The 21,098-nt window shown below is 40.8% G+C and overlaps 1 protein-coding gene across 1 annotated transcript in view; it reads left to right on the top strand.

The window, feature by feature from the left end:
- Window positions 1–21,098, top strand: part of Arhgef33 (Rho guanine nucleotide exchange factor 33) — an 83,281-nt gene that overhangs the window by 4,902 nt on the left and 57,281 nt on the right. Inside the window, exon 4 of the mRNA XM_048353087.1 lies at window positions 2,929–3,001. The gene's annotated coding sequence lies outside the window, so the exon portion shown is untranslated. The remainder of the gene's footprint in view (window positions 1–2,928; window positions 3,002–21,098) is intronic.

Raw genomic sequence — 21,098 nt, 5'->3', positions numbered from 1 at the left:
CTAATCTGGCTACCTAGACTTACCTTCTACCCTTCAGACTTCCTAGGATCCATGAATCCCCCCCATGAATATTTGGGTGAGTTGGAGGTTAAAGATAATATGTAAAGACAGGTAAAGAGAAAATATTTGAAGCAGAAGAACTTTCCTCAACATCTGCTATTTGCTATATCACCTGGGCAAAGGATAAAGCATGAGAAAGTAGAATCTTCCACTTCAAAAAAATACACTTCCTGTAAAGCCCGGCTCAAATCTTGTCGTCATGATATGTTCTTTAATACTAGAAACTGGAGCTCATCTTTTTTCCTTGGAAATGTTTAGACACTTCATACTTACTTCATTTGCCACAATCTGTCATGTATTATAGTTATTTCTGTGACCCAACTTTGCTACTAGACTGTAAACCCCTTGGAGCAGGAACCAAATTGTCTGTGTTTCTCTTAGCTTTTAATAAATACTCTTTGAGGACCAGGGATCAGTGGCTCACACCTGCAATACCAGCTTCTTAGGAGGCTGAGATCTGAGAATGGAGGTTTGAAGCGAGCCCAGGCAAGAAAATCCATGAGACTCTTATTTCTAATAAAAACGACTAAAAAAGCCAGAAGTGGAGCAGTGGCTCAAGTAGTAGAGGGCTAGCTTTGAGCAAAAAGCTCAGGGATGGTGCCCAGGCCCTAAATTCAAGTCCCAGGACTGGCACAAGCACACACACACACACACACACACACACACACACACACTCACATTTCCTGTTTCTGGATAGCTTCCTACAGGACCAGTACATCTACAGTTCACTAGTAGGTGGGGGAAATAACAGCTTGTGGATTAAATAAGCTAGAAATATATTCCTATCTTATTTTAAAAGCAAACAAAAAACTACCCTAAGTTCGGCAGTCCAGAGCTGTTAGGTCGATAGCTCAGGGCAGGGGACCCCGGTTCCTTTTGCCTTGCTCTACCCATCCCTGCAGTACATGTTACTCTAAGGAGGTCAACGTGGAGGTTGCTAGGGCTCCGCCTCTCACTGGTATTCGTTTCCCAAGAACCTCAGTCCTGGGGCTTGAACTCAGAGCTAGAGCACTGTCCCTGAACTTCTTTTGCTCAAGGCTAGCACTCTGCCACTTGAGCCATGGCGCCACTTACAGCTTTTTCTGTGTATGTGGTGCTGAGGAATGGAACCCAGGGCTTCATGTATACGAGGCAAGCACTCTACCACTAGGCCATATTCCCAGCCTGTCCCTGAGCTTTTTTAGTGCTCTACTGTTTGAACCAAAGTTCTACTTCTGTCTTTTTGGTGATTCACAGACTTTTCTGCCCTGACTGTCTTTGAACCATGATCCTCAGACCTCAGCCTTCTGTGGGGCTAGGATAACAGGCATGGGTAACCAGTTGGGTGTTTTCTCTTCAGTTTGTTTGTTTGCTTTTTTTTTTTTTTTTTTGGCCAGTCCTGGGCCTTGGACTCAGGGCCTGAGCACTGTCCCTGGCTTCTTCCCGCTCAAGGCTAGCACTCTGCCACTTGAGCCACAGCGCCGCTTCTGGCCGTTTTCTGTATATGTGGTGCTGGGGAATCGAACCTAGGGCCTCGTGTATCCGAGGCAGGCACTCTTGCCACTAGGCTATATCCCCAGCCCGGGTGTTTTCTCTTCAAAGGAGACTTTCCACAGTATTCTTACTTGGAGCACATGGGTAGAAATCTAGTCTTGTGGTTACACCCAGCTGTGCAGGAGCAAGGGAAGGTACAGACTTTGCAGGGAGTTGGCTCCTGTGTTGGGAGCTAGCAGTGTCTGACAGACCCAGTGTCAGGCTTTACATTGTCTCTTTCATTCTGCTCAGACCAAGTACAGCATTACAAATAAAGTCTTTTTTTTTTTTTTTTTTAAACCAGTCCTGGAGCTTGGACTCAGGGCCTGAGCACTCTCCCTGGCTTCTTTTGCTCAAGGTTAGCACTCTGTCACTTGAGCCACAGCGCCACTTCTGGCCGTTTACTGTGTATGTGGTGCTGGGGAATTGAACCCAGGGCTTCATGTATATGTGGCAAGCACTCTTGCCACTAGGCCATACCCCCAACCCCTAAATAAAGGCAAGTTTTAAAGAAAAATATTCGGCGTAGTTAATGGAAAAAACACACACCATGTAAGTCAAGATGGAATACACATAGGATAAAGGACAGAGCTCTTGGCAAAATGACAAAGGTGACTAAGTAAAATTTTGCTCTCTGTATCCTCCTCTCCCTCTCTCCCACCTTCATCTCCCTTACTCTACTGAGAAGAATTATTATTACTGCTCTAATTATTTAGATCAGAAAAGGAAGGCCTGACAGAGTCAGTGAGGTGACTAATCTACCTAAAGCATTTCCGAGGATGAGAGATAAAAACATACAGCTGGGTTGGAACTACCGTACTGCTCACAAAGACCATATTCATCATAGAATGTTGCCCAGATAGATTTGTACTTAATTTTGACTGTCATTCACCTCAATTAGCCCCTACAAAATAATCTAATCCCAAGCCTGTTTTACTCATCACTTGAAGTAGATTATTTCATTTAGTATGGGGTACTTCAGGGAAAACTCTCAATTTGTAACTTGAGGGTTTTCAGGTCAAATCAACTGCATTGAACTCTTCTGATTGAGCAAAGCCCATTTAGTTGTGCTAGAGTGTTTGATGTTTTTCAATTTATTTATTTTGACTAATCACCCCAAAGATATAAACACTGAGGTGTTTGTGCCTATGCAGTACTGTCTTGAAAATTCAGAGGCTAAGAGAAACAATGACTTTGACATTTTTACTTTATGTAGTTGTGAAGAATTAGGAAAAAATTAACAATGAACTGAATATATAATAACAAGTTATAATTACAAAATTATAAGGGGAAGGGATAATAGAAAGATGTAAGGTAGTTGTCATTGTCCGTGGAGTGACACTTTGTTTTTTACAGAATCTCTAGAGAAATCAGGAAGAAGGCTTCCAAAAACATGCTATGATGTCTCCTGCTGGAGACAAGGCACAAGGTGAGTGTACATTGCAAAGAACTTGTTTCCAGCAAAGACACAGATGAAGCAGGGCACTGGTGGCTCATGCCTGTAATCCTAGTACTCAGGAGGCTGAGATCTGAGGATCATGGTTAGAAGCCAGCCCTGGCAGCAAAGGACTTGAGGCTCTTATTTTCAATTAACTATCAAAATTCAGAAACAGAATTGTGGCTCAAAGTGGTAGGGCACTAGCCTTGAGAAAAAAAGCTTAATGACAGCACCCAAGGCCTTGAGTTTAAGTCCCATAACTCACTAAAACTATCCAACCAAACAAACAAACCCATAGTATACACCAGTGATCATTTTCAAAGTAGAAGTATTATAAATTGCACAGAATTCTGTGTCTTTGTTTAAAAAAAACATCAAGTAAACAAATTAGGGGTTTCCTTAAGCAGTCAGGGACAATAGCTACCTTATAAGCCAATCATATTGTATCAGACTTTTACTGTGTATATGAATACTTATCCACAATATTGAGAATATTTTTTGTTTTGTTTTGTTTTTGTTGCCAGTCCTGGGGCTTGGACTCAGGGCCTGAGCACTGTCCTTGGCTTCTTTTTGCTCAAGGCTAGCACTCTGCCACTTGAGCCACAGTACTACTTCCGGCTTTTTTCTATATATGTGGTGCTGAGGAATCGAACCCAGGGCTTCATGTATACGAGGCAAGCACTTTACCACTAGGCCATTTTCCCAGCCCCATGAGAATACTTTTTTATAAGTTGTACAAAGAGGTTACAATTCCACATGTCAGATTATGAGTACAGTGCCTCTTGATCAGTGTCGCCCCTTGCATCATCTCTCCCAATTTACCCCTCCCATCCCTTCCCTCAAGCTGCATAGCTCAATTTTTACCTACTGTACAATGAATATAATGACTGTATTTGTTTGCCATTTCCCCCTCCTTTTTTGTGCCTTGAATGAAATATCTTGAATGTCTTTGGATTGCAAAAAGGAAAACAAAAACTTTAAAAAGACATTTACTTTAAACTGAACTAATATGTACCGAATTCCTACTTCATTCTGGGCTTTGTTGTATAATAGCTATGTGGAATAGGCAATGATTATGCCACTTTTGCAGATGAGGGAACAGGCCCTATAAAGGTTAATTAACCTAGCCAGGCAAGGTGATTCATGCCTGTAATTCTGGCTATTTCTAAGGAGGTTGAGATCAGGAGGATAGCAGTTGGAGAGCAGCCCAAGCACAAAGTTTACAAGACTCCTCTTCACCCAGTAGCTGTGTGTGGTATCACAGGCCTATGATTCCAGGTATATAGGAGCATGAGATCAAGGGGATCACAGTTCTAGGATAACCTGTACAAAAAGCTCATGAGACTCCATCTTGATGGAAGAAACTTAGTATGTTGGTGCACCTCTGTACATCCCAGCTATGATAAGAAATGTATCATCAGAGGATCACAGTCAATGCACATACCCAGGCAAAGAAGTGAGACCCAATCTCAAAAAAGTCACTGCAAAAAAGGGCTGAACTCATGGCTTGGCAATAGATCAGCTTTGCCTAGCAAGCATGAGACTCTGAGTTTAAACCACAGCATAGCAGAAAAAGAAAATGATTACCTGTTCTAGGATTACAAAATTAAATGAGTAGAAGAACTGAGATTTGAAGTTAGTTAGATGTATGGCACACACATTAAAAAAAATCCCAGAACTTAAGGCATCATTTTTAAGTTTCAAAACTAAAAAAAAAAGCTGGAAAATAAACAAACTTGATCAAAACAAAAGAACATAAGCAAAACTTGAAAGACTAATTTCCTTTTCTAGATTAACTGATATTAGGATTTTGTTATAAATATTTCCATGTTGGGGCTGGAAGTGTGGCTCAGGTGGTAGGGTACCTGCCAATGAGGAAAAGCATCAGATTTTGAGTTTGAGTCCCAGTCTCAGACAAAGAAAAGAAAAAAAATTCCATGTCTTTTCATTTGTCCAGTGTAGTTTTCACTGTATCAGATTTCATGTCTACTAAAAAAAAAACATGGCTGAGGCCCAACCTCCAATCCCACGGGAAAGTCTGTGCTCCTCGCTGTTCTTCAATTAGCAGTCCCTCAATAAACAGTTCTTGCCTATTGAGGAAAAAAAAAGGCTATTGGATATTGAGTTTACTGTATATATTTACTAGAAAAAAAATCTACCTTTAGACAGTAACTAAAATGCTTATTTAGCAAACATCAGATATCTTATAGTAAAATCTTAAGAAGAGTCAGGCTTTGGTGGCTCATACCTACAATCCTAGCTACTGAGGAGGCTGAGATCTAAGGATCACGGTTTGAAGACAGCCTAGGCAGGAAACTCCCTGAGGCTCTTATCTCCAATTAACTACCAGAAAACCAGAAGTGAAGTTGTGGCACAAAGTGATAGAGGGCTAGCCTTGAGTGAAAAGCCCAGGGACAGTAGCCAGGCCTTGAGTTCAAGCCCCATAACCACCACCAACAAAAAGAAGAGTGGAACATACTGTGTTTCCTAAGGACTCATAATCAAGTGCAGAGGTTTTTACTTTTTTATTAAATATTTTTAAATGGTTATTATAAAGGTGATATACAGAGCGGTTACCATTTTGTAAGTCAGGAAATTAGTATATTCCTTTTTGGACAATATCGTCCCTTCCTTCACTCTCTTCTAGTATTTCTCTCCTGTCTCTTCCCCTTAACTTACTTTTAAAGAATAATTATGGACTTCTTTGAGAGACTGATATGAGCTCTGAACTCTTTTTCCCCAAAGAAAAATTTACCAATAGTTAAGATGATTTATGGGCACTCTACATGTACATGAACTGATCTTATAGAAGTATAAGACTTTATTTTGTGCCAGTACTGGACCTTGAATTCAGGACCTATGCACTATCCCTTAGCTTTTTTGCTGAAGGCTGGCATTCTAACACTTGAGCTACACCTCCACTTCCGGCTTTTTTGATGGTTCATTTGAGATAAGAGTCTCATGAACTTTTCTGCCCAGGCTAGATTTGAACCAGGATCTTCATAGCTCAGCCTCCTAAGTAGTTAGGATTACAGGCACACCACAAGACTTTTACATTAATAATTTTACTTGAGTACCACTGTAGAAATGCGGACCGGTTCTGCAGCAACACAGAAAAGCAGGGCTTTATGGTGACACAGCATCTTCTGGGACACTGGAGCTTGGCGGCTCAAGTGAGTAAGCATATCCACTGATAGAACAAAGCCCAGAGGCTGGAGAAGACAGGAAATGGTGACTATCTTTGTGATGTGACAGGAGCCCAGCCCAGTTTTTGCAACAAGATGAGTACGCCACATATGATATGTTGGTAGGGTCAAAACATTTGAATTTTAGGAGTCACTCAAAGATTTTGATCAAGACTTGCAGAGGCAGGAGGAACAAAGTTGATAATGAGACCAGGCACTGTGGGTCATGCCTGTAATAGCAACTATTATGGAGGTAAAAATAGGATCAATCACTATTTGAGGCCAGCCTAGGCAAATGGTTAGTGATGCTCTCCATGTCAATGCAAACAAGCTAGGTATGGTGGCATATCCTTGGGACCCAGCTCTTCAAGAGGCAGAGGTAGAGGACCAGGGTCTGAGCCCCACATAAAATGCAAGACCCTACCAAAATGACCAAACCAAAGTATGGATCAACTGGTAGAACACCTGCCAGCAAGTGTGAGGCAATGAGTTCAAAATGCTTGATTAAATAGATGTATGTGAATAATAATTTAGATATTTGAATAAAATATTAAGTGATACAAATCAAAACCAGGCCTGGTGGCAAATGCTTGTAATCCCAGCTGCTTTTGAGGTAGGGACAGAAGCATCATGTTCACAGCCAACCAGGCGAAGTTATAGAGACCCTATCTCAAAAAATACATATAAACAAAAAGACTGGGGCATAAATCAAGTGGTAGAGTGCAAGCATGAAGTCATGGGTTCAATCCTCAGTACTGAAAAAGAAGGTAAATTTATTTGATTCAGATTTGGAAAAGAGGTAGACCACTGGCTAAATAATGTGTCATTACAAAGATGTATTAGCCAGGCAGGCACCAGTGGCTCACACCTGTAATCCTAGCTAATCACGAGGCTGAGATCTGAGGATCACGGTTCAAACCCAGCCCCAGCAGGAAAGTCAGTGAGATTTTTATCTCCAATTAACTACCAAAATGCCAGAAGTGACTCAGTGGTAGAGTGCTAGCCTTGAGCAAAAAAGCTAAGGGACAGCGAGTGCCCAGGCCTTGAATTCAAGTCCTAGTACCAAAAAAATGAAACAAACAAAAAACCTCAAGCTAATTTTAGTAATATCAAGTGTTTGACTATATATGATGTCAAAATATCAGTGTTTGAATATATATGTTAAAAATGGAGTAAAATTGCTCCTATAAAGCCATGTGTTATGTTGATCCTGAGGCTTCAAGTCTAATGTACTTATAGCACTGACATTATTGCTAGGGGAAAATAAACTGTCTTATATTTAGACTCCCCAAAAATTCAAGTTGATAGAAGCAGAGAGGAGAACAGTGGTTCCCAGAGGTTGGGGGATGGGTAGATGAGGAGGTGGAATGCGGAGAAGTTGGTCAAAGGCACAGGTTTCCACTAGACAGGAAGAATAATTTTGTATTTTATTTTTTTGAGACAAGACCTTGATTTGGTCCAGTCTGGCCTCAAACTCTTGTCTCAGCCTCCAGACAGCTGGACTACAGATGCACAATCATGCCTGGCTATGGAATCTGTGCTCTGAGGTCTACTGCACAGCAAGATGACTGTAGTTAATAATATATTGTATATTCCAAAAATTGTTATGGAAGTAAATTTCAAATATTCTCACCACAAAAATACAAAGCATATGAGATGATAAATGTTTGTTAGCTTGAACTATACCACATTGTAGATATCATAACATCACATGTACCTAAATGTAAATAATATAATAGTTTTCTTTAAAAGAAAAAAAGAATTTTAAATATTAGTGGCATAGCTCAAATACCTGTAGTTTCAATGAATGTAAATAAGAAACAGCCCCTCCCTTAGTGGAAATTATAATGTGTATGTGTGAAAGATGGACAGAGATTATTCAATATCATTCCCAGGATGAAGAGATAGAATATTATGATACTCAACAGAAGAGTGGTTGACTAATTGTCACTGGGAGGGTCAGGGCTGGCCTCCTAGAGAAGAAGGTGCTTGAATTGAGCCTTGAAGGCTGAGAAATATTTCCCTCAGAGGGACAGAGGAAGGAAGGAACAGAGGCATGAAAATGTTTGGTGAAAGGCATGAAGTGTGATCATCTAAACCTGTATATTGCATATGCTATTATAAAGTTTCATTTGGAATGGCATAACCGGGACATCAGGGAAGTTAGTGCAGTCACTAGCAGCTACAGTGGTGAGATTGGGTCAACTACGATCTAATTGGCTTCAGAGACACCTGCCTCTCTCTTGATTAGAAGAGTGGCCCCAGAAGAAGTAGTGAGAAAGCAGATTTGCAGAGCGGAGGAGCAGGGCTTGGCAAAATGAGCTTTCCAATGAAAGTCCCACAGATAGAGCTGGACCAACATCCTAAGGTAGGGAAATACTCTGGCACTTGTTCAAATGGATTTTCTTTTTTTTTAAATGAAAGTTTTATGTAATTAATTTTTTTGGGGGGGGGGGCTTGAACTCAGGGCCTGGGTGCTATCTCTGAGTTTTTGCTGCTCTATTTGAGCCATAGTGCCACTTCCATGGACTTTCTTTTCTATACTCAACATTTGGACAACTAGAGACGGTTCCCTGTGTGGAATAGAGTGAAAAAGAACCCTCTCACCCCATGGAATAAGAAGCTTCCCTGACACCAAACTGTCAGAAGCACTAAGACATCTCTGAAAAACGTAAGAGGGAGGAAACTGTAGCTACTTGGATTTCTCCCAAACGAATGTATCATATATGACTAGAGTAATCTAGCTCTAGACTTGCATGGAATGTCTTTCCCTTTGTTCCAAACTTATCAGATGTAAAGAAAATGAATCACTAGCTGGGTTCAGCATGCTTTAGTTGTAGGAAACAGGCTGAAAGCATAAAAGAAATAAACTAATGCTGAACTGATCAACAAAACTATTGAGCACTGAGATTATGTAAGATGAGCCTTGCCTAAGTGAGGATATCTGATGATCAGTGGGATTCTCAAGGCTGGCACACAGGGCCTAGCTGCCTTTAGAGTGTTCAATGGGTTTGGGATAGCGGAGAGTGGAGGACTTGTGGCTGAGAATCTGTAGGGACTGAGGCCCTTGGGAAGGATGCACGTGGCTTGTGGATAGACTGGGTGTGAAGGGAAAATGCTATCACATTAGTGGCAAGAGAATATTACTGACTCCATGTCAAGGCACATAGACGGTGGGCTACTTTTCTACCTGACAAGTAGCGGGGAAATACGGTCATTCGAAAGATTAGATTCTACTCTATTCTCCTTTCTGGCAGCTTTAAAAGTGCCAAAGGCAGATCCAAATTGGATATCATTTCATCTGAACTATGAAAAAACACTGTCCCCTGAGAGGTAGCAGTAACCTGGTTTCTTCTTCTTACTTAAAATAGGCTTCGGTGACTGATGATCTATTTTACAGCATTACTAACTCAGCCACGTGACTTACATCCTGAGCACTAGGCATCTGCTTCTGCCCTAGCCGAGGGAGTATTTCCCATGGACAGCTCCATTTTTTCATGTTGATATCCTCTCTTGCAAGTCAGGGCTGTCCCCATTGCTGGAAGGAACATTTTCTAAAGTGCCAACTTCCTTCCTGCCATATGACTCTGGAGGGCCTCTCAAGTCCTTCACGGTCTCGTCTCTCTTCTAGAGGAGGTTTGCCCAGTGACAGTCACTTCATTTTTTTTTTTTTTGAATAGCTGTTTACCATGTGTGGGGCACTCTGCCTTTTGCACAGAACATCTTTGAGTCTTCACCTGAGTAAACTCCCCATCTGAAAAATTGGATTACAATGTGTATCCTGCAAAAATAAGAAGAGTGAGGGAAGGGATAGCTAGGGAAGAGATGGGTAATAGAAAAATAGAGGTAATAGAAAAAAAACTCTTAGTGCAACTACTTAAAGATAATTTTAAAAATTAAAAAAAAAACACCTGTGGGTAAGGATAGGAAAGAAAAACTGGGAGAGAGTGAGAGGAGGGGTGACATTGTCTAAAAAGAAATGTACTCTTTACCTGACTTATGTAACTGTAACCCCTCTGTACATCGCCTTTATAGTAACAATAAAAATATTCACAAAAAATATTAAACAGAGGGAAACTAGGATAAGAAAGAAATGGAGTACACCTTTCTAACTGGATTCATAGAAACATCTGGGCTCACAAAAGCTTCTTCCCTTTTTAATTTTTTTTTTTTTTTGCTAGTCCTGAGGCTTGAACTCAGGGCCTGGCACTGTCCCTGAGCTTCTTCTGCTCAATGCTAGCACTCTACCACTTGAGCCCCAGCACCACTTCTGGCCTTTTCTGTTTATGTGGTGCTGAGGAATTGAACCCAGGGCTTCATGCATGCAAGGCAAGTATTCTACCACTAAGCCACATTCCCAGCCTTGCTAAATCTTTATGGAAGTCTATATGAAGTCTAGATGCCCATGGAAGGACTATGGCCTGAATGTGTTCATAATTTCTGATATCTTGATATTTTAAGCCAGTGGTTGGTTTTATATGTGATAGCACACAAACATTCTTTTCTCTTCTGATTGATGTTGACATATATTAGTTTACCCAAATTGTTTTATCCTGATTGGTATTAACTAAACAATAAAAACATGCCCACAGAATGAAGGAAGATTGATGTGTCATATTCCGATGCGAAGAACCTTCTGTGTGTTTCTTTGCTAAAGATTTCTCTGCTATGTGTGCTTGGCCTCTGTTCTCTCTGGCTCTGGACACATTGGGGTTGCTGGTAGCATTGGAGCAGCTTTTAGAGTTAGTTCAGGTATGGGAGCATTTATTAGGAAATCTTGATCTCTCTTAGATCTCCAAGCCCAGTTGTAGGAACAGGGAATTATTTTTGTAAGGGGAACTATGATTGGTAGAATAAAATAGGGGTTGGTTCTTTTTTGTTGTTCTTGTTGGTTATGGGTCTTAAACTCAGATCCTGGGTGCTGTCCCTGAGCTCTTTTGCTCAAGGCTTTCACTCTGCCATTTTGAGCCACAGCTCCACTTCTTTTTGTTTTAATCTTTAAGTAGTTGTACAAAGGAATTGCCAATTAACAAAGCAGCTCATGAATACAAGATATCTTAATCAATGTCATCCCTTTCAACATTCTCACCCATCCCTTCCCTCACTCTGCTAATTTTGTAGGATATACATCGGATCCCTAGGCCAAACCCTTCTATTTACCCACTAATTCTTTGTTACTAACTTGAAACAGTCATGATAAATAGCATGTTCATCTAGGTAGTCTACTAGATGTGAATTTGGAACCCTTCAACAAACATGGGTTGAAGACATTTATTGAGAAACTGCTAGGAACTGGAGATAGAAAGGTAAAATGAACACTTTCTCTCCATCTGGGGAGGGAGCTGGCATGCAGGCAGATAAGGGGGGGGATGCGGCTGTGGCCTAGTTCAGTGGCAGGGGCCACCAGGTTTCTAGCAATATCCATATTTGAGTAAAGGTGAGTAATGAAGCCGACTTGAAGGGCAAGGACCATTTTTATTTTATTTATTTATTATTATTATTTTTTTTTGGCCAGTCCTGGGCCTTGGACTCAGGGCCTGAGCACTGTCCCTGGCTTCTTTTTTGCTCAAGGCTAGCACTCTGCCACTTGAGCCACAGCGCCGCTTCTGGCCGTTTTCTGTATATGTGGTGCTGGGGAACTGAACCTAGGGCCTCATGTATCCAAGGCAGGCACTCTTGCCACTAGGCTATATCCCCAGCCCGCAAGGACCATTTTTAAAAGGAGGCTGCTTATTGTTTGTGCTGTCTAGTGGCAGAATCCTGTTTTAGTTACTTAATTAAATGATTAATTAAATTTTGCCAGTCCTAGGGCTTGAACTCAGGGCCTGAGCACTGTCCCTGGCTTCGTTTTGCTCAAGGCTAGCACTCTGCCACTTGAGCCACAGCGCCACTTCTGGCTTTTTTCTATATATGTGGTGCTGAGGAATCGAACCCAGGGCTTCATGTATACAAGGCGAGCACTCTACCACTAGGCCATATTCCCAGACCTCTTTCAATATCTTTTATAGACAGTTGTTATAGTTCACTTTTCTATCTATAGTTTTAAAATACAAATTCTAGTAGTATTCTGTGAATTTCTAGAAAGCAGTCTATTTCATCCAGCTTTTAAGAAAGATAGATTTTTACTAATAATCTTTTACATTATCTGAGCATCATTTGTTCCTCTTTTCAGTCCTGCTTTGCATTTCATACCTTTCACTCAGCCTTACCTTCAGCACACATTCAATTCTGATCATCTGGAAACAGAGTCTACAAAAAAAATGGGATACTTTTTCCTATGGGAGGTGCTGGGAATATTGCTTTTAATGTTATGTTTTGAATGCTGTAGCATGAAACGTAGGAAAACTAACATCTTACTTGGAGTTACTTCTAGTGTAAGTTTTGTCTTCTATAGAAAATAAATGAAACATTTACTCTGCCAGATGTACAGACTTGCAGTGGTCAAGGATGACACTCCATGTGGGAGTGTTTCGATAACTGTGAAACATGTACAAGCAAGGCGTGTTACTGTCACAGATAATATTGCTTTTAGACTATAGAACACACAAACACACACACAGCTCCTTTCACATGTTTTTCAGCTTTTATTCTATAGCACGAAGATTATATAAGGATTTACTTGGTGAATTAGTTTAGTTTCAGGGGGACATATTTCCTCATTTCCCTTCCCCCAACATAAAAAGTTCTCATTCTACTAAATTAGAAATATGCACTAAAGACCCATTCAATAGAGGACACCGAAATGGAAATTAACTCAAGTCTGCTTCAATTAATTTTAATTCCCTGAAGTGCCAAACTTTCCTTTTCTGTCACAGCAGTAATTGGGAAGTAATAGACATGCCAAGTTTTTGTGATCTGGAGTGAGTCTATGGGAGGGTGGGTTCTCATTCTAGGTCGCTGGGAGGGAGGGATAGGAGATTTTTAAGTGATCTTTAGGTTCCTATTAACTTCCTTCTTAAAACTTTTTGAGTTCATTTTATTAAACTGTGGTTATATGTTTCAACATTCGGATGTCTCCATATGAATAATTTTAGGACCTTTGTTTTGGGATGGCAGAAACTACTTTTAAAATGAAATCCTTCCTCCAGACTATAGACTGTGAATCAGATAAGCACAGAGAGATTATGGTTGAAGAGATGGGGAAGGGGCCAAGGCCTCCCTCCCCCTGCCACTTTGGTGCTTTCCTTTCAGCCCTTAAGGTAAACTGGGCAAAGTTTGGGGTCTTCAGAGTTTAAATTGAAAACCATTGCTCTATATAATAACCTGGCATGATTTAAAGACCAATGGGCTTTTTCTAAACACTTAGTAATATTTTCTCATAGGTCTGGCTAGACTGGAGTGGGCATTTGGGAATCAACTACCGCCACTATGCAGAGAGAAAGAAAGGAAAGGTAGGAAGGAGTAGCAGTCACGCTGGCTTGGTGAGAGGCAGGTGGCATCACCTAATGGAACTTATTCAAAGTCAGACAGTGGTCCAAGGGCTACCGAGGACCGAGTAGAGAATTTCCATGCTCAGAGTAAGGGATTCCAAGTAAAGGATGACATCTCAGAGGGAATTTCATAACTCTATCAAGACCTTTTTGTTTGTTTGTTTGTTTGTTTTTTGGCCAGTCCTGGGGCTTGGACTCAGGGCCTGAGCACTGTCCCTGGCTTATTTTTGCTCAAGGCTAGCACTCTGCCACTTGAGCCACAGCGCCACTTCTGGCCATTTTCTGTATATGTGGTGCTGGGGAATCGAACCCAGGGCCTCATGTATATGAGGCAGGCACTCTTGCCACTAGGCCATATCCCCAGCCCTATCAAGACCTTTTTTCATAGAAAAACTCATTATTTTTCTACATAATGTAAAATGTATGTTTCCTTATATATTACTCACTAGGATAATGATACTCTTCGACTGGAAATTTCCTTGTAGAAACCCAGGCACCGTGGTGCATACTTGTAATCCTGGCAACTCAGGAGGCTAAGTCAGGAAGCTCATGAGTTCACAGCCAGCCTACACAATGTAGTGGGATTCCCATCTCAAAATAAAGCAAAGCAAAAAAAACCAAAATAACATAATAAAATCCCTTCTGAAAATCTAGCCTAAGGAAAAAATGTTCTAAATATTTAAAAGGGTATATTTCTAATCCATAATCTGTAATATGGGAATCAGAATAGATAGATAAGAATAGAGAATCCATAATATTTCAATGTATATGGGAATTGCATATGTTACTAAAATTGATATTTTAATTCTATGAAGAAAAAGAGCAGTTGACAATCTGTTCAGGAACAAGGGGCTATCCATCTGAAAAAGAAGGAGATCAAACATTCCTGTCTTGATGTGTAAGCCAAATTTCAGATGAATGAAGCACTTAAAATTTTTTTTAAAGCATTGGAAGAAAATGTGGGAGGGCAACACATATACTAAAACTGGAGAGCAGCCAGAGACCTTCACAAGGATGACTTACATATTCCTGAAGATAGTTAAAAAAACAACAACAAAATTTAATTAATTTATTTATTTTTTTTATTTTTTTTTTTGGCCAGTCCTGGGCCTTGGACTCAGGGCCTAAGCACTGTCCCTGGCTTCTTCCCGCTCAAGGCTAGCACTCTGCCACTTGAGCCACAGCGCCGCTTCTGGCCGTTTTCTGTATATGTGGTGCTGGGGAATCGAACCTAGGGCCTCGTGTATCCGAGGCAGGCACTCTTGCCACTAGGCTATATCCCCAGCCCAACAAAATTTAATTTAAAAAAACACATTCCTGAAGAATTCCATGGTTTTCTCATGTTTCACTCCTGAGAAATCTTAATCTAAATGATAAAAATAACAGTGGAGTTTGAGTACAAGGGGGAGGGAGGAGGGGAAATGGAGGGGATACTGGAAGGTAAAAGATCAAAATATGTTATATACTATATATACATATATTATATAGGAAATTAGCATAAGAAACTCACTGAAATATTGTTTGTTTGTTTTTTGCCAGTCCTGGGCCTTGAACTCAGGGCCTGAGCACTGTCCTTGGCTTTTTTTGCTCAAGGCTATCACTCTACCATTTGAGCCACAATGCCACTTCCGGTTTTTTCTATGTATGTGGTGCTGAGGAATCGAATCCAAGGCTTCATGTATGTAAGACAAGCACTCTACCATTAGGCCATAGTCCCAACCCTAAATATTGTTTTTAAAATGGAAGAGGAAGTAGCACTGTGGCTCAAGTGGTAGAGCTCTAGCGTTGAGCTGAGGAACTCAAGGACAGAGCCCAGGCCCAGAGTTCAATACCACAACTAACAAATAAAGGGAGGAGAGTGCCAGGGAAGAAGCAGGCACAGTGGCTCACACCTTTTTTTTTTTCTTTTGCCAGTCCTGGGGCTTGAATTCAGGGCCTGAGCACTGTCCCTGGCTTCTTTTTGCTCAAGGCTAGCACTCTGTCACTTGAGCCACAGTGCCACTTTCCTTTTTTTCTGTATATGTGGGGCTGAGGAATCAAACCCAGGGCTTCATGCCTGCTAGACAAGCACTCTACCACTAGGCCACATTCCCAGCCCTAGTTTACACCTCTAATCCTAGCTACTCAGGAGGCTGAGATCCAAGGATCATGGTCCATGGCAGGAAAGTCCATGACACTTTCCAATTAACCACCAAAAAGCTAGATGTAGCACTGTGACTCAAATGGTAGAGTACCAGCCCTGAGTGAAAAAGCTCAGGGACACCTAAATCAGGAAGGAAGGGTTATAAGAATGTAATAGAGATGATGAACTTGCTCAAAATACACTTTGAATCTTTGGAATTTTCACATAACCCCCCTTGTACTATCAGTGAATTCTGAAGAAGAAGAAGAAGAAGAAGAAGAAGAAGAAGAAGAAGAAGAAGAAGAAGAAGAAGAAGAAGAAGAAGAAGAAAAAGAAAAAGAAGAAGAAGAAGGCGGCTGGAGGATATGGTAGTACACATGTGTAATCCCAGAATTAGGGAAGCTAAGGATGGTGTGTTTGAGGACAGCCTTAACTACATATCAAGATCCTGTCAAACAAAACCAAAAATTAAATAAAACTAAAGAAACTTAGCATCAGCTAAGGAAACAGGCCTTGATGATTTCAAAATGACAATCAAGTTTTGTTTTTTTAAAAAAAGTTTGGACATGCGACATTTTCTATTATATAGGAGCTATTAAGTGATAAGGAAAAAGCACAGGACCAACTAGGAAAATTGGCATATCAGAGGAATAGGTAATATAGAGGAGAAAATCTAAATGCCCAGTGAGTATATGAAGAGATACACAGTACCAATAAGCAAAATTAACTATGAAATCTCACCCTCACCCATCTGACTAAAATGAACTAAGAAGTGTTCACACCCATTGTTGGCTGAGATACAAGAGAAAAGGCACCCATGCAATCCTCCTGAGGGAAATCACAATAATCAGAGACATTTTGGAAAAAAGATCAGTCATATCTTTTAAAACCTCCCATAAGGGCTGGGGATATGGCCTAGTGGCAAGAGTGCTTGCCTCCTATACATGAAGCCCTGGGTTCAATTCCTCAGCACCACATATATAGAAAACGGCCAGAAGTGGCGCTGTGGTTCAAGTGGCAGAGTGCTAGCCTTGAGCAAAAAGAAGCCAGGGACAGTGCTCATACCCTGAGTCCAAGCCCCAGGACTGACAAAAAAAAAAAAATATATATATATATATATATATATATATATATTTTAAAACCTCCCATAATAGAACCACCAACACCAAAGTGTTTGTTAACATTGTTTGCAATGCCAAGATAATGGAAATCAAAAGGAATATCAGTACACAAAAGGTTAATGGTTGGGCTGGGAATATGGCCTAGTGGCAAGAGTGCTTACGTCGTAGACATGAAGCCCAGGGTTCAATTCCCCAGCACCACATATATAGAAAATGGCCAGAAGTGTCTGTGGCTCAAGTGGTAGAGTGCTAGCCTTGATCAAAAAGAAGCCTGAAAGCCAGGGACAGTGCTCAGGCCCTAAGTCCAAGGCCCAGGACTGGCAAAAAAAAAGAAAAAAAAGAGAAAAGAAAGGTTAATGGTTTATCCAAATCATGGATATTAGGAAGCAATTAAGAATCATTTATAGCCAGGTACTGGTGGCTCATGCCTGTAATCCTAGTTAGTCAGGAGCTTGAGATCTGAGGATCACAATTCAAAGCCAGCCCAGATAAGAAAGTCTGTGAGACTCTTAATTCCAATTTAACATCAAAAAGCCAAAGTGGATTTGTGACTCAAGTAGTCGAGTGTTCGCCTTGACCAAAAAAGCTCAGGGACAGCACTCAGGCCCTGACTTTAAGCCCCTTGGACTGGCACACACACAAAAAGAACTTCTTAGATTTATTGCTATAAATTAATTATCTTGTGTATTAAATGAGAAAAGACATAGCAATACATAAAATGAATCTACAGTGACAGCCTCTCACACATGCATGGTCTGTATATGTGTTAGTATGTGATTATATGAGGATGTAGAAAGGAATAGAATAGCAGAGATTAACATCTGCTGGAATTTGGGGAAACATCTGTACCTTCTACAAAATGGGCGTGATGAACATGAATAACCTGGTGTGAGGGTATGTAATCACCATGCCCAGGGAGCCAAGGGAGGAAGATCATGAGTTCAAGCAAAATCTTGTCTCCAAATGAATGAATAAGTAAATGATGAATATGTAAATAATAAATAAAACATAAATAATAACGATCCAATTTTTAAAGAAAGTGGAAAATATGGATTAAAAAAATCTTACGGGCTGGGGATATAGCCTAGTGGCAAGAGTGCCTGCCTCGGATACACGAGGCCCTAGGTTCGATTCCCCAGCACCACATATACAGAAAACGGCCAGAAGCGGCGCTGTGGCTCAAGTGGCAGAGTGCTAGCCTTGAGCGGGAAGAAGCCAGGGACAGTGCTCAGGCCCTGAGTCCAAGGCCCAGGACTGGCCCAAAAAAAAAAAAAAAAAAAAAATCTTACGTTGGTCCCATTAACAATGATGTAGAACATTCCAGAGAAAAAAGATTCTCAGACAATACTAACAAATAGTCATGATAGTTTATTTGAATAGAGGTATTATATGTGCCTTTTCCCCTCTAGGCTGTCCAAATTTTCTCTGTTATGCCTTCAAGTCAATGGCCACATGAGCACCTATGAACTTGGTGATGTTAAAGCTCTGAAAACACGTAAATTTTTGTTTTGTCTAGGATATATACAAGTTTTTGCTTGCTTATTTTCAGTTCATTATAGATTAGATGATTAAATCCTCAGGAATAAAAACTCCATAAAAGTATGGCTTCATGTATTTCAAGATTTTTTTTCTCTCCAAATAGTAACCAAAATTACTTCTGGCAATAATTTCAAAGCCATATGACTTCTGGTGGGTAACTTTTCTTCCTGCATCCAGGCCTTAATTGCTTCATCTGTAAATGAAGAAGTTGAATGAAATTATTTTCTTGCTGTCCTTTTGTTTCTAATGTTCTAATTCTGTGATCTTATACATATTTGCCATGTGATTGATTAGATATTAAATAAATTAACAAGTGTTAATGAGATTTTTTTTTGGTGCCATTCCTGGGGTTTGAACTCAAGGCCTGGGCACTGTCCCTGAGCTTCTTTTGTTCAAGGCAAGCACACTACCACTTGAGCCACAGCGCCACTTCCAACTTTTTCTGTTTATGTGGTATTGAGGAATTGAACCCAGGGCTTCATGCATGCTAGGCAGGCACTGTACCACTAAGCCACATTCCCAGCCCCGAAAGTTCTTATCTTAGTAATGCTCTGTTAACTATGCAGAGATTCAGGAACCTAGGGACAATGTTCTATTTAGACATAACTTTCAAGCTTCCGCGAATAATATGCAAGATTCCAAACACCAGGGCCTTGACTTTGGGTGTTTCTTTTTGTGCTAGTCCTGGAGCTTGAACTTACAGCCTGGGCACTGCCCCTGAGCTTTTCTGTTCAAGCCTAGCACTCTACCACTTGAGCCACAACTCCACTTCTATCTTTTATTAGTGGTGAATTGGAGATAAGAATCTCAGACAGTGCCCAGACTGTGTTTGAACATCGCTCCTCCTAGCTCAGCCTGTGTAAGCTAGTGTTATAGGTGGGAATGACAAGTGCCCAACTGGGCCTTTCTTTATACTTATATATAACGGTGCAGCTGTTTCTGATGCCTTTTCATCCCTATGTATAATCTCTGTGCCTGACAAATTGTTATTTTGCTATTATAAACCTCAGTGTGTGAATGAAAAGTACTAAGTTGGCCTTTCTGAGGTGTAATTTACAAGGGACAAAATATACCCTTAGTTAGGTATGGTGGCTCATACCTGTCATCCCAGCTGTGGGAAGCATGTATAGGAAGATCACGGTCTAGGCCAGCATGAACATAAATGCTAGACCCTATTTGAAAAATAATTGAAAGCAAATGGTACTAGGGGTGTGGCTCAAGTAATCAAGCCCCTGCCTGGTAAGCTCAAGGTTCTGTGCTAAACTCCAGTGCTGTCAAAGAAAAATACTCAATTATACATGTTTGATAAATTTGGATGAATTTCAACACCTATATACTACTACCAGAATTAAGTAACAAGGCATTTCTATTATTCTATAAAGTTCCCTGCACTTCTTCTCAGTCACCCTTCCGCCTTGACCTAGGCAGCTGATAATCTACATTTTTTTGTCAGTTGTGGGGCTTGAACTCAGGGCCTGAACGCTGTCCTTAAGCTCTTTTGGTGAATGCTAGCACTCTACCACTTTGAGTCACAGTACCACTTCCAGTTTTTGAGTGGTTAATTGAAGAAAAGAGTCTCACAGGGACATTTTTATCCAGGCTGGCTTCAAACTCAGTCCTCAGATCTCAGACTCCTGATTAGCTAAGCTTACAAGCATGAGCCACTGATGCCTGGCTATGATCTACAATTTATCACTATAGATTCATCTTTTCTGGAGTGAAGAATGAAGTTTAAACTTGTATTTCTCAATCTTGGATAATATCAATAGTGTAATATATTTTGGTTGCTTCAATCAATATTCTCCATCGTGAGCAGAAGAAAATAACTGATTTTAGCAGCCAAAGAATCTGTTGAAAGGATATGGGGTAGAATTGACCAAAAGATGGAAGAACCAAGCAAGGGGTTATGTGGTCAGCAACAGGGCCCCAAATCATATAGTGAAACTCCTGGTGAAGGAAGTTCCACAAGCAATGACTTCAGCCTCTTGGAAATGTTTGTTCCAGATGATAGGCCACACTTTCCTTACTGCCTTTGCCATCTTAGCAACTCTTATATTTGTTTGAAAGTATATCTAGAAAATTGGACTTAGGATGTTTCCTAGGAAATCTTTGGGGTGATTGCATTGATGTGGCATGTCCTCTGTTCCATGTCCATTGTGACTTAGCTGCAAAGGAGGCTAGGAGATGCTGGTCTTATCCTCTGGAGTAGGAGGCTCATGAGGTGGGAGAATTCCTCAAACATGGAAATGTCTTAAATAAATTCTGGGTGGATAAAAGGAGGCCCAATGGCAACAGTGTCTGATAGATTGCACTCTGAATTTTCAGTTTCCTATCTAATGATCACATTTGATAAGAATTTCCTGGGTGCAAAGGAATTTACCAGACATTGAAAATGGGGGAGGCGGGGCTGGGGATATGGCCTAGTGGCAAGAGTGCTTGCCTCTTATACATGAAGACCTGGGTTCGATAACCCAGCACCACATATAGAGAAAATGACCAGAAGTGGCGCTGTGGCTCAAGTGGCAGAGTGCTAGCCTTGAGCAAAAAGAAGCCAGGGACCAGTGCTCAGGCCCTGAGTCCAAGGCCCACAACTGGCCAAAAGAAAGAAAGAAAGAAAATAGGGATACGCCCATTAAAGTTAGTTTAATATAAAAGAAACAGGTCTTGGGCTGAGAATATGGCCTAGTGGTA

This window comes from Perognathus longimembris, chromosome 8 (genome assembly GCF_023159225.1).
Source record: "Perognathus longimembris pacificus isolate PPM17 chromosome 8, ASM2315922v1, whole genome shotgun sequence".
Taxonomy (NCBI): Eukaryota; Metazoa; Chordata; class Mammalia; order Rodentia; family Heteromyidae; genus Perognathus; species Perognathus longimembris.
This window is presented reverse-complemented; position numbering and strand designations above follow the sequence as displayed.